Consider the following 9552-nt stretch of genomic DNA (forward strand, 5'->3'; position numbering starts at 1 on the left):
GTAATATTCAGCACAGTCTCGATTCTTTGGGCGATCATATTCATGCCACTATTACCTTATAGATGAGGCTGGCGAAAGTGTTTTGGGAAACAAAAGTCATTTAGGAGGGAGGAATGAAGACCTCCCTCGAATGTTTTGGCCGGGAAGCAAACAAACTCGCTCTAAGTTCACAAACCCTTCCATCCGCACTGCTTGATCTGTTTGTATTGGCACTTGTTGACGTGCATAATTACTAGTGGAAGATCCATCCACTTACACACCGCTTACAGGGGAGAATAGAGTGAGGATTGACTTTGGTATGTACGCACAAATGAGTGTGCAAACACACACACATGCACACCGACACCCACATGCGTAGGTCTACATACGTTGTCACACAAACACACACACATACATACACACATACACATAAACACACACACACTTGCACATGCACACGGACACACACGCACATATGCACACACACACATGTACACACACACATACACACATGTGCACACACACATGCACACACACATGCACACACGCACATGTACACACACACATACACACATGTGCACACACACATGCACACACACACATGCACACACACACACACATGTACACACACACTTGCACACACACACATGCGCGCACATACACACAGACACATGGACATGGACCCACACGCATATATGCACACACACACACACACACACACACTCTCTCTCACACACACACACACACACACACACACACACACACACACACACACACACACACACACACACACACACACACACACACACACACACACACACACACACACACACACAAACACCACCCTCTCCACACTCCATCCCATCCACTTCCAGAAGAGCATTGTACTATTGCACTTGCGCGTGTACTGTACGTGGTGTCAGGCCAACCCTACCTCATCAGTGGTAGATTCACGGCCCCACTCCATCAATTATGTGTTAATTATTTATTACATAGGGCCAAAAATGACAGGTACCTACAGGGAAAATCATTTTAAAAATCAGGGCCGTAGAACTCAAAATGACTGTGAATGTTAATTAGATTTGAAAAAGCATACATATAATCATTAGATGAGAATATGTGTAAGCTCTTTACACATCAAGATGGATCAATATAATCACAACCAATTCTATCTATATGCTAATCGGAAGAAATGGGTGCCGCAATCTATTCAAATGTCTAGCAGCAACAATTGGATATTGTTTGCCGGATCTACAACACCATTGTTGCGTTGATTTATTAAACGTGTCCCACAAAACAAAATAAAACCATTTGGCAGTAACGCATGAGGTTTGTTAGACACCATCGCCTCACCCAATGGCGACTAACACTTGTGTAGCAAGGATCTGCAAATCCTGGTTTAAACCGAAGATAGACACCAAACGCTCGTGTAACTCAGCGGGACAGGCAGCATCTCCGCTGCGTTACTCCAGCTTTTTGTGTCTATCTTCGGTGTCTAAAGGGCCTGTCCCACTTACGCGATATTTTCGGCAACTTGCCGGCACCCGTCATAGTCGCAGCAGGTCTCCAAATATATCCAACATGTTGAAAATCCAGCGGCGGCCAGAACAAGGTACGACTTTGGGTGACTACTCACGACCATACAGGCTTCACCCCGTGACATGTCACCAGGGTGTCGCCTGTATGGTCGTGAGTAGTCTCCTCAGTCGCCCAAAGAGTTGGAGCGTCTTTCTGGTCGCCGCTGGATTTTCAACTATGACGGGTGCCGGCAGTCGCTGAAAAAGTCGCGTAAGTGGGACCGGCCCATAACACTTGCCAGGTTGTGGTGGATTCAAGAGTTGCATCTACAAATATAGATCCAGTGACTATGGACAATTGTGGTGAGCTATGGGCCCATTCCCTCGTATTGTTCTTGGATAATCTGGTTAATCTCTGACGGGTTGCTTTCAATAAACACTACCCATTCTCAGTATTTTCCTCCTGCTGTCGGATGCACCCATTGTTACAGGAACATTAGGTTCCTGCTGTCTTTCCTGCTATTCTTCCCTTTTCCATCAGGCAAAAGGTATAGAAGTGTGAAAACGCCCACCTCCAGATTCAAGGACAGTTTCTTCCCAACCAAAGATCCTGCAGCGAGCAAGATGGTCCACTCGACGAAAAAGACGTAGTACTGCCATGGGCAGATTCATGGGTAATTTTCGGCCCCATTTCCGTAACCGGCTTCCGTCTCCGCACCAAAGATCCCGTAGCGGAGCAAAGAGACGGAAGCCGGTTACGGAAACAACCTCGTAAAAATAAAAGTTATTTGGTAAAAATGTTCTCCTCATTTTCAGAATTTAAATTTATTAACACAAACTGTTCCCCCGCAACGTTGATTACACTGCGAGTCGGGTCAGGTCGGGTTACTGAAATGGATGAAAAAAAGGCCCACGTTCCCTTCCGTTGCGTACTACACGTCAGCCCATTGCATTGAGCAGGAGTGGTCTATCTTGCTCCGCTATAGGATCTATGTTCACAACCGTCATCACGCAACTGAATCATCCCACCACAACCAGAGAGCAGTAGTGCTGAATTACTATCTACCTCTTTGGTGACACTTGGGACTATCCTTGAGTGGACGTTGCTGGCTTTACCTTGCATTAAACGTTATTCCCTTATCATGTATCTATACACTGTAGACACCTCAATTGTAATAATGTATTGTCTTTCTGTGGCTGGTTAGCGCGCAACAAAAGCTTTTCACTGTACCTCGGTACATGTGACAATAAAGTAAACTGAACTTCCTATCAGATTTGCTGTGGAGGAATCAATGGATGCGATGTCTGTGTACTGGAGAAACTTTAACGGGTAGGAGCAAGAGGGAAATAGTCCCAAAACAGTATGTGTTTAAGAAGGAACTGCAGATGCTGGAAAATCGAAGGTAGACAAAAGTGCTGGAGGAACTCAGCGGGTGCAGCAGCATCTATGAAGCGAAGGAAATAGGCAACGTTTCGGGCCGAAACCCTTCGGGAAGGAAATAGGCAACGTTTCGGGCCTATTTCCGAAATAGCCAACGTTGCCTATTTCCTTCGCTCCATAGATGCTGCTGCACCCGCTGAGTTTCTCCAGCACTTTTGTCTACCCAAAACAGTATGTGTTGGAGTCTGCGGAATATCAACCATAGTTTTATTTATTGATTGAAAGATATTGAATGGAAAACGGTCCTTCGGCCCATCGAGTCCATGCTGAACTTCAATGACCCTTTCACACTATTTCTGTGTTATCACACTTTCACATCTGCTCATTACACACTAGAAGCCAATAACCAACACACCCATACATCTTTAGCATATGGGAGGAAACTGATGCATCTGTTGGAACAGGGGAGCACAGTGGCACAGTTGCTGCCTTACACTGACAGAGACCCGGCTTCCATCCTGACTATGAATGCTGTCTGTACAGAATTTGTACATTCTCCCTGTGATCACGTTGGTTTTCTCCAGGTGCTCCGGTTTCCTCCTTCTCATGCCCCTGTCCCACTCAGGAAACCTGAACGGAAACCTCTGGAGACTTTGTGCTCCACCCAAGGTTTCCGTGCGGTTCCCGGAGGTTTTTGTCAGTCTCCCTACCTGCTTCCACTACCTGCAACCTCCGGCAACCACCTGCAACCTCCGGGAACCACACGGAAACCTTGGGTGGGGCGCAAAGTCTCCAAAGGTTTCCGTTCAGGTTTCCTAAGTGGGTATTATACACACTACAAAGACGTACAGGTTTGTAGGTTAATTGGCTTTGATAAAAAATTGTAAGTTGTCTGTAGTGTGTAGTTAGTTTACGGGATGATCAACGATCGGCGTTGGCTCGATGGGCCGAAGGACCTACTGTATTTCCACGCTGTATGTCTCAAGTCAAAAATCGAATGAAACCCACAGGTTCACAGGGAGATTGTAAATAGGGTAGAGAGTCAGAGTCTTTTTCCCAGGATGGAAATGTAGAAGAATAGAGTGCACAGTTTTAATGTTAGAGGAGTAACGTTGAAAACAGATATGGAAGGCAAATATTTTACACAGTGAATGTTGAGGGCAGATACGATAGTGGCATTTAACAAACTGTTCTATAGGCTCATGGATATGTCGGGAATGTGGCAACAGGGATTATAGGCAGGCAGATAAGAGTTGGGCTTGTCGTGTGTAGGAAGGAACTGCAGATGCTGATTTAAACCGAAGATAGGCACAAAATGCTGGAGTAACTCAGCGGGGCAGGCAGCTTCTCTGGATAGAAGGAATGGGTGATGTTTTGTCATCGTTTTTTGGCTCATATTGGAGGCTGAAAGGCCCTTCCTGTGCTGTACTATGTCCTATGTGCTTATCGTGCAAGCCCCACATAGACAGCACCCAAGATCAAAGCTTCCACTACGAGGCAGAGACTATACCCGCTGCGCCACCGTGACAATTCACTGCTATGCTGTCTCACTCAAAAACATCAGCAACCATTTCAGATGGTGATTACTCTTTACACATCTCCAGCAGGGCAGGCATCTCTGCCAGCTTCTGGCCACACACATGGACGTCTGGTGAATTGGCCACCATCATCTACAGGCCTAACACTTGCACAGTAGCGGGGCTGGTAGAGTGGCTGCCTCACAGCACCAGAGACCCGGCTCCGATCCTGACCTCAGGTGCTGTCTGTGTGGGGGAGTTTGCACGTTCTCCCTGTGACCGCGTGGGTTTCCTTTGGGTGCTCTGGTTTCCTCCCACAACCCAAAGACGTGCGAGTTTGTAGGTGAATCAGCCGTCTGTAAAACATTCCCTTGTGTGTCGGGAGTGGATGTGAAAGGGGGAATAAGGTAGACCTAGTGTGGACAGGTAAACAATGGCCGGCGTGGACTCGGCAACGTTTCCGTGCTGTATCTCTCTTGACCAAAACTAAAAACAAAACAAGAAATCTGCTCCACCAAGACAAGAGACTGCACAAACTTCAAGGAGCGACTTTAAGTCTCCTTGAAAAATAGAACATCCTGTCCACCTCAAGGGAATGTGGCAACTTAAACTGGAGAAGAACGTTTATGAAGGCATTGAGCATCTTGGGTCTCTACAGTGGGAGCAGCAACATTTTAGATTTGTGACCTTAGACTCACACAGAACAGTCACAGTTCCTTCAGGCCCACCGAGTCTGCACTGGCAAGCACTCACCCCGTACACTAACACTATCTTACACACCAGGGACTTCTTTTGTTTTTACAACTTACCGGAGCCAATTACCGGCAAACCTGTACGTCTATGGAGTGTGGGAGGAAACCGGAGCTCCCGGAGAAACCCACACAGGTCACGGGGAGAAGTGAGAATGTACAAACTCGTACAGACAGCACCAGTGGTCAGGGTGGAACCCGGGTCACTGTGAGGAAGCAACTCTGCCACTGCGCCACCGTGCTGCCCAAGGAGCAGACAAGCACCCATTCCAGTAACCACCTCCCGCCCCAGCTCAGAACAAATGCTGTGATGAAATCCAGCTGATGGGGAAATAACTGGAGGAATGGGATTGGTGGGACTGCTCTGACAGATAGTATAAAACTGATCGGCTGAATGGCCTCATTCTACACTGAAAGGATATATGAGCCACTCAGGGCCCACAGAACTGGAGTAATTCTCCAACCGCGGGAACTGCATTTTTTTTTTTTGCTTAATAGACCAATATTTTGTTTTGTTTTGTTCTCAAGTGTTATATAATTTACTGATCAAGCAATAGTGGGGTTGCGAGGGAAAGATAGATCAGTCATCATTGAATGGCGGAGTAGACTTGATGGGCAAAATGGTCTCATTTTTCAACTATGACATGAAATTACGGACAATAGGGGGGTTGCACGGAAGGTCACTGGGTCATAAGGCTCGACGCACGGAGACGCTAAATCCAACTGGAAGACATCTGTCACTTCCGGTATATGTTATTAATGCTAGAAACGCGTACTTTCCTACCTGTTAAAAACCGCCAAAATGTTGAATTTTTGCGCTGAAAAAAATTGTGGGAGTCGGGGTAAGTGTGAGAGACATGGACCCAACTTCAGAATTCCAAACGTGAAGCTAAATGAAGGTATAGTGAAGCGAGAACTGAAGGGACTACAGCAGCTAAAGTGCTTGGTAAACATTGAAAATATCGGGAATTATCGCATTTGCTCACTGCATTTCATCAAGTAAGGTATTATTTGTGTTTTTTCTTGATTCCTTTGGTATCTAAAAATTCTCAGAAGTGATAAATCTGGCTGTAAAATTTTCTTCAGATGCGTTTTCATTTTGTATGTAAAAACCCACGAGAACCATCGGCGATTTAAAAAAATTACAGCCAGATTTATCACTTCTGAAACTTTTTAGATGCCAAAGGAATCAAGAAAAAATACAAATAATGCCTTAGTTGATGAAATGCAGTGAGCAAACGGCCAATGTTCGCCAAGCACTCTGGCTGTTGTTGTCCCTTCAGCTCTCGTTTCTATCTACCGTAATTTCTCCTCACTTTTGGAATTGTGAAGTATGCTAAATGTCTCTCACGCTTATCCCGATTTCCATAACTATTTACAGCGCAAAAATTGACAATTTCAGCGGGTTTTAACGGGCCCGCTACGCTGGAAACAATGGTAAGTGCCTACCTGCAGTACATCGCGTGTAATCCATTTGGAGTAGGGTAGCAACAGTACGGGTCATGGGTCGTGACCTGACTGCCGTGAAACCTCCCTATAGGCATGTCCTTATAACTTATGATACAGGCAGACACAAAAAGCTGGAGTAACTCAGCATCTCTGGATAGAAGGAATAGGTGACGATTCGGGTCGAGACCCAGTTCCTTCCTACACTTATAATTTATATCCGAGGTTAAAGCATTGGGTAGGTTAAATGTACAGTGTTTGTTCTTTAGTTGGGAGTCAGAGTTGAAAGCGAGCAGTGTTACTGGACTGTGTGTTTTCCAGGGATGTTTGTTTATAGGCACCTTCATTCCCTGGAGACCAGTTTAAAACGTGTGTAGTCGGCTCCAGACCCAACCAGCGCTCGGTGCGCGGTGATATTGGCCGACGGTTGAGTCGTTTTTATTTACGAATGTTCCCGGAACACAGTAGGAGCAACACCGGGCGGTTAAATTTAATCTAGCTCTCAATACGTCGCCATTAAGCAATGTATTCATTTTCAAGGGAGCAGCGCTAGTTCACAGTACAGTGATTGCCATTATTTTGCCAGCATGACCTTGAGATGATTTTATATCAATTCGTGAACATGTACATTTAAAAGCAGAGAAAAGACAGAGTTTCCTTGCGTTTTGGTAACGCAACTGGTAAAGATATTTGGCTTGATTTTTGACTGGGAGGTATTTCTTTAAATATCCACCAGTGATCTCATTTTAGACGCAAAATGCTGGAGTAACCCAGCGGTACAGGCAGCATCTCCGGAGGGAAGGAATGGGTTGCGTTTCGGGTCGAGACCCGTCTCCAGAAGAGTCTGAAGAAGGATCTGAAGAAGGGTCTCGACCCGAAACGTCCCCCATTCCTTCTCTCCAGAGATGCTGCCTGTCCCGTTGAGTTACTCCAGCATTTTGTGTCTATCTTCGGTTTAAACCAGGATCTGCAGTTCCTTCCAACGCAGTGATCTCATTTTAGTCTTTGACACCCATTATTTACTAGTGCATTCCCCTTGTGTAATACAATTGTTCTTTGTTGCCATTCCTCTGCCCATCACTACCGCTGCTCCCTGCCCCTGCCCCCCCCCCCGCCACGCCACCCCCCCCCCCCCCCCCCCCGCTCCTGGCTACCTCTACACAACCGCACACACGCTGTGCACCATCTTCGCCCAGGGCTTCCCGTCCATCATTATTTAAGAATAAAGGGTCGGCCATTTAGGACTGAAATGCGGAAAAGCTTTTTCACCCAGAGAGTTGTGAATCTGTGCAATTCCCTGCCACAGAAGGCAGTGGAGGGCAATTAACTGCATGTTCCCGATGTTGGGGGAGTCCAGAAATGTTCCCGATGTTGGGGGAGTCCAGAACCAGGGGCCACAGTTTAAGAATAAGGAGTGAGCCATTTAGAACGGAGACAAGGAAACACTTTTTCTCACAGAGAGTGGTAAGTCTGTGGAATTCTCTGCCTCAGATGGAGGCCGGTTCTCTGGCTGCTTTCAAGAGAGAGTTAGATAGGGCTCTTAAAGATAGCGGAGTCAGGGGATATGGGGAGAAGGCAGGAACGGGGTATGGATTGTGGATGATCAGCCATGATCACATTGAATGGCGGTGCTGGCTCTAAGGGCCGAATGGCCTACTCCTGCACTTATTGTCTATTGTTTATGTTTCAATTACTTGGTAATTATGAGACTCATAGAGTTCAATAATGATACAGCGTCGAAACAGGCCCTTCGGCCCAATTTGCCCACACCGGTCAACATGGCCCAGCTACACTAGTCCCACCTGCCAGCGTTTGGTCCATATCCCTCCAAACCTGTCCTGTCCATTGTTCAAAGAGAATATGTGAACGTGAATCGGTTGTGAATGCAGGAGAGAGTGCGTGCGTGAGCCAATATGATCATCTTTATACTAAAGATGTCAGCATGTTGACTGGTCAGGCAGCACCTGTGGAGAGAGACCGAATGAAACGTTTCCACTTGGGTTAATGCTGGCCTTAGGGCATTGAGCCTAATCGTTCCACGTCTAGTCTTTGGAGCGGGAACATATTCAGCTCAATGCTCTTTTTCCGCACTTAATGCTGGCGGATCAACTCCAGATTTAACGGATTCTCTCCCCACAGGCGCTGCCCGACCTGATGAGCATTGACAGCATCGCCAAGTGGAGCTGCCGGCCCGAGAGCACCCGGACTACCGATTGATAGATATATAGATAGACACACACAAGCCGGTGTAACTCAGCGGCGCAGACAGCATCTCTGGACAAAAGGAATGGGTGGAGACCACCGCTGAGGCTGGACACCACAAGACTACAGGGGGTATTCACAGCATCGCCCTCACACGCCCGCGGTCTCCCCCGAATGTATTGTCATTGTAGCTTTCCCAACACTTCTAAAGCAACCCCACATCATCAATGTCGCCCAGACACCGCCAATGGACCAATACTCAAGTGTGTTTCCTTGCAGTAACAACTTTTCCCACTTGAATCGCTTGTTTATTCCAGTTCATCCGTGGTCAGGATGCAAGTTTTTTAACTCACTTTAGACAGGATTATTGCTGTAACCTGAGATCTCATTTTCAAGCCCCCCCCCCCCCCCCCCCCCCCCCAATAAAAACAGTTATCCAAATCACTGGAGCTGACTGCGAGTTGAGAGCGAGAGTCGCGTTGTGAACTAACTGCATCTTGGTGCACACGTTAACTCATGAACCCCGGCGTGTAGAAGGAACTGCGGATGCTGGTTTAAACCGAAGATAGACACAAAACGATGGATCAACAGGCAGAAGGGTCTCGACCCGAAACGTCACCCATTCCTTCCTTCTCTGCAGAGACGCTGCCCGCCCCGCTGAGTTACTCCAGCATATTGTGACTATCTCGAGTGTGTGGCGACGCTCGCTGCACCGGCTGCCCCTCGTCACCCAACCACCCACCCACCCACCCACCCCGGGC

The 9552-nt window shown here is 47.1% G+C and overlaps 1 protein-coding gene across 1 annotated transcript in view; it reads right to left on the reverse strand.

The window, feature by feature from the left end:
- Nucleotides 1-9552, reverse strand: part of ntrk3 (neurotrophic receptor tyrosine kinase 3) — a 999514-nt gene that overhangs the window by 986372 nt on the left and 3590 nt on the right. The window lies entirely within an intron of this gene.

This window comes from Amblyraja radiata, chromosome 34 (genome assembly GCF_010909765.2).
Source record: "Amblyraja radiata isolate CabotCenter1 chromosome 34, sAmbRad1.1.pri, whole genome shotgun sequence".
NCBI classification, from domain to species: Eukaryota; Metazoa; Chordata; class Chondrichthyes; order Rajiformes; family Rajidae; genus Amblyraja; species Amblyraja radiata.